Consider the following 4,994-nt stretch of genomic DNA (forward strand, 5'->3'; position numbering starts at 1 on the left):
CAACGCTACATTTCATTATTGAATCTCTATATCTGGTGAAATAGTTCTGCATCTCCATCCTCATCAGCCTGGTGCTTTTGTCTCGTTTCAATCATGTTACACATATGACACATGGTCAGGCACACACTCCTTCATTTACAACTAAATGACAGATAACCGTAGTTGCCTTTCTGCTGATGTCAGAATCATGGACCCACTGATGATGCTGGGCTGAGATTTCATGAGAAATATTTCTAAGGACTCATGGCGCTCTAATCCCTCTGCTGGTCACAGCTTGTCATAGCCAACAGTCGCTACTTTTATAAATTATAAACTATAGAAATTTTGGATTAGAGCAAAATATTCACTCACACCTGGTTGTCATGCTGATTGTTTATGGGGGCATGCAAATACTACAGACAACAGAAGATCGTTTAAAAAGTTTATTGATCCAACAGAACAAAAGGATGGTTCTTCTGGGATCGGGTTCCAGGACCGCACTGGGGGAGGGAGAAAGGGAAGGAATTATGATATGAAGGATTTCTGGAGGATTTCTGAGAAAGGTGATGAGGAGCGGAGCCTTACTGTGATCTGAAACCGTTTCTAGTATTCAGCTCATCTTTCTGCAGCTCTGATTGAAATGTTCAGTTCTGTTAATGTGTGGAAAGAAATGTTCTTCCTTTCTTCTGTCCCCTTGATTTTCTTCTCTTCCTGCTCCTGTAGGTGGAGGAAAGTGGAAGTTCACAGACTGATGAGATTCGACCTGGGATGATCAGAATTACGAAAGATCTGCAGAGTCTGGCTGGGAAATCAGAAAGTTGTTCTGAATTTTTTAGAATATTTACAACACGTGTTACAATTCAGTGTTTGACTCATGGTATTGTACACTGTTCAAAAAATAAAGGGAACACTTAAACAACATAGTGTAACTCCAGGTCAGTGACACTTGTGTGAAATCAAACTGTCCACTTAAGAAGCAACACTGATTGACAATCAGTTTCATCTGCTGTTGTGCAAATGGAATAGATAACAGGTAGAAACTAGAGGCAATTAGCAAGACACCCCCAATAAAGGAGAGGTTCTGCAAGTGGTGACCGCAGACCACTTCTCAGTTCCTCTGCTTTCTGCCTGATGTTTTAGTCACTTCTGAATGCTGGCGGTGCTTTCACTCTAGTGGTAGCATGAGTCTACAACCAACACAGGTGGCTCAGGTAGTGCAGCTCATCCAGGATGGCACATCAATGCGAGCTGTGGCAAGAAGGTTTGCTGTCTGTCAGCGTAGTGTCCAGAGCATGGAGGTGCTAGCAGGACACAGGCCAGTACATCAGGAGACGTAGAGGAGGCCGTAGTAGGGCAGCAACCCTGCAGCGGGTCCGCTACCTCTGCCTTTGATCAAGGAGCAACAGGAGGAGTGTTGCCAGAGCTCTGCAAAATGACCTCCAGCAGGCCACAAACGTGCATGTGTCTGCTGATACAATCAGAAACAGACTCCATGAGGGTGGTATGAGGGTCTGACGTCCACATGTGGGGGTTATGCTTACAGCCCAACACCGTGCAGAACGTTTGGCATTTGCCAGAGAACATCAAGATTGGCAAATTCACCACTGGCACCCTGTGCTCTTCACAGATGAAAGCAGGTTCATACTGAGCACATGTCACCGAGTCTGGAGACGCCGTGGAGAACGTCCTGCTGCCTGCAACATCCTCCAGCAGGTCCAGTTCACAGTGGGTCAGTATTGGTGTGGGGTGGCATTTCTTTGGGGGCAGCACAGCCCTCCATGTGCTCGCCAGAGGTAGCCTGACTGCCATTAGGTAGAGATGAGATCCTCAGACCCATTGTGACCATATGCTGGTGCTGTTGGCCCTGGGTTTCTCCTAATGCAAGACAATGCTAGACCTCATGTGGCTGGAGTGTGTCAGCAGCTCCTGCAAGACGAAGGCATTGATGCTATGGACTGGTCTGCCCGTTCCCCAGACCTGAATCCAATTGAGCACATCTGGGACATCACGTCTCGCTCCATCCACCAACGCCACGTTGCACCACAGACTGTCCAGGAGTTGGCAGATATTAGTCCAGGTCTGGGAGGAGATCCCTCAGGAGACCATCCACCACCTCATCAGGAGCATGCCCAGGCGTTGTAGGGAGGTCATGCAGGAACGTGGAGGCCACACATGCTACTGAGCCTCATTTTGACTTGTTTTAAGGACATTACTGCGGTGTGTAAGACGGTTTAGGTGTTGGTAGATCGGCCAGTGTTCTTTGTAGTGAAACACACATTCTCCTCCACTTGAGATTTTCTACGATTACCTCACCTGTGCTCTCTGTCTCCAGGTTCCAGCTTCACACCAGGCTTCCCACAACCTAGCCACACCTTCCACCGCCCTCACCTCCAGCTGCTACCCCCTGTGAGCTTGCCAGCCTCCACAATCTGCCTCTGCGTCCGAAGACGCCACCTCTACCACACCTATTCCCTCAGCTCCCAATAAACTGTCATTTTGCTCCTTCCCCAACGTCTGGTTTTCGGCATTTTGGGCCCAGCACCACCTGAACATAACGATTACATCAAAGTTGAATCCGCCTGTAGTGTGTTTTTCCACTTTCATTTTGATTGTGGCTCCAAATCCAGACCTCCATGGGTTAATACATTTGATTTTCATTGATAATTTTTGTGTGATTTTGTTGTCAGCACATTAAACTATGTAAAGAGTATTTAATAATAGTTAATTCATTCAGATCTAGGATGTGTTATTTTAGTGTTCCCTTTCATTTTTTCAGCAGTATATTTCTAACCATGGTTTTGGATTAACTACTAAAGAACTGATTCCACATGATCTCCTTACCTGTCTTCTCTGTCCCGTCCTCAGGTGACCGCCCGTCCTGAATGGAAATTGGTCATCATTTGATCCTTGGATCAACAGGATGTCCCCCGTGTCCTCTTGGGTCTTCTTTCTCTTCATCGGCCCAGATTGTCTCAGCCTAGTTAGGGAATCCACATATGACCATGGACAGATTCCTTTATTTATGTTAATAAAAGATGATTGAAGGTGACCGAAAGTGAATTTCTGCTCAAAGCTAAATCATGGACTCATCTTTTCCTCCAAAGTATCATCATCAGTCGCTCAGTAGGGGGAGAAGGTCCTCTCCAGCAGTTGTATGAAATAAAAACAGAGACCAGACAACAGGGTCAGTGAGGAGAATAAACATGGACAGCAGAAAGTGAGAACCAGTTTCTAACTCTGGGCTCATCTTTGTGCTCCATGTTTGAAATGTTTAGATTTGTTGTGGATATAAGTTTCTGTACTTTTTTTTGTCAACTGGATTTTCTTGTCCTCCTCCTGACTGGTGGTGCTGAAAGTGGAGGTTTACAAACTGGATGTAAAATGAATCAGTTCCAGAGCTTCTTCCGCCACAGCAAAGACAAAAGAAACGCCGTATGTCATCACAGTTGAAGAAATACAGAACAGGACCACATAGAAGAAATAAGTCTAGTTTTTAGGTTCAGGCCCAATCTTATGAACAACTGAGATGTTGTTCATAAGATTCTATTTGTAGAATGATGAAATTATAATACTTTGTACCATCAACATACAAAAACTCTGTTAGCTTAATAATGGACTACCTCCACATGCTCTCCATCTAGCCTCTCTTTCCTGTCTTCAGCGGTCCCTAGGAAGCTCTTCACCAGTATTGAAGTCTCCAATGGAAGTTCTGCCTTCCTGATTCCCACATGATCCTAAATGAATAAATAAGTGAGCCGGTCAGCAATAGTTTCTTTATGTTTATGTTTAAATTAGGATTGTTGGCTATACTTTCTGAACATTTCCTCACCTTTTCCTCACAAGTCAGCAGCTCAGACGACGGTTCTGTTTATGTCACCACAGATCTCTTTGGCATCTTCCATCACCTCAAAGTCCACAGAGGCTCGGTCCAGCATAGCGTTCAATGACACACATGAAGACAACGCAGTTGAAATCAGGCTTGTAAAAGGAGAGGACCACTGCAGAGAGTTCTCCTCAAGCTAGGCCTAAATATACAAAGGTAGCTCAGTAATATTTATATTTTGTTGTCACGGTCCAGATAAAAGCGGTTGCTAATGGTAACGCACACATCCCGTACTCCTACAGGACCATCTACTGTTTTAAAGTGCTCAAAATCCTGCTCTGCTTGTCATTCCTTAAATATTTACGTAAATACTTCGTCCCCAACTGGGTCTTCTCACTTCTCAGAGATTTTAGGATCCAGCCCCAGACCTTTTAATCCGAATACAAACAGCTTCACCACAGGGAACCAAAACAGCTCATGTCCCAGTGTCTCTTACCTTCTTGAAAATCTCTATTTATAACCAGCAGCAACGTCAAAGTCAGGAACCATTACCCCCTGGGTCTCAGCGCCTTGCCCAAGGACACCGATGTGGATAAGAGATTCAGGATCAAACCCCAAACCTTTTAGTCCATGTACAAACAACTTCACCACAGGGAACCATAGTTGCACAATGCAGGGTTTCCCCCACTATATTATAGCGGCTTTACTTGCAAAAGTAACACCGCTATATTTAATACATGAACACATAGGAAGTGACACGTAGGTCAGGTGTTTTATTCATCACCTGAACCCTCAAAATCAGTGTCTGCCAGTCTACACTAATAACTTCTTTACGTAACATACCATACCATACTATACCATACCGTACCGTACCATACCATACCATACCATACCATACCATACCATACCATACCATACCATACCATATACCATACCATACCATATACCATACCATACCATACCATATACCATACCATACCATACCATACCGTACCATATACCATACCATACCATACCATACCATACCATACCATACCATACCATACCATACCATATACCATACCATACCATACCATACACCATACCATACCTTACCATACCATACCATATACCATACCATACCGTACCATACCATACCGTACCATACCATACCGTACCGTACCATATACCATACCATACCATACCATACCAT

General features: G+C 44.5%; 1 long non-coding RNA gene across 3 annotated transcripts; it reads right to left on the reverse strand.

The window, feature by feature from the left end:
• Window positions 1–408: 408 nt before the first annotated feature.
• LOC110369573 lies at window positions 409–4,700 on the reverse strand. Of its 3 annotated transcripts, none has more exons than XR_002429190.2 (5): window positions 3,809–4,700; window positions 3,600–3,713; window positions 2,821–3,328; window positions 565–696; window positions 409–479 (listed from the first exon to the last, which is right to left on the reverse strand). It is a non-coding gene; the product is annotated as an uncharacterized LOC110369573 (long non-coding RNA). The 3 variants fall into 3 exon arrangements; XR_002429189.2 differs by having other exon boundaries at window positions 2,821–3,377; XR_004930115.1 differs by having other exon boundaries at window positions 2,821–3,380.
• Between the last annotated feature and the right edge of the window lie 294 nt (window positions 4,701–4,994).

Source organism: Fundulus heteroclitus, unplaced genomic scaffold (genome assembly GCF_011125445.2).
Source record: "Fundulus heteroclitus isolate FHET01 unplaced genomic scaffold, MU-UCD_Fhet_4.1 scaffold_66, whole genome shotgun sequence".
Classification (NCBI taxonomy): Eukaryota; Metazoa; Chordata; class Actinopteri; order Cyprinodontiformes; family Fundulidae; genus Fundulus; species Fundulus heteroclitus.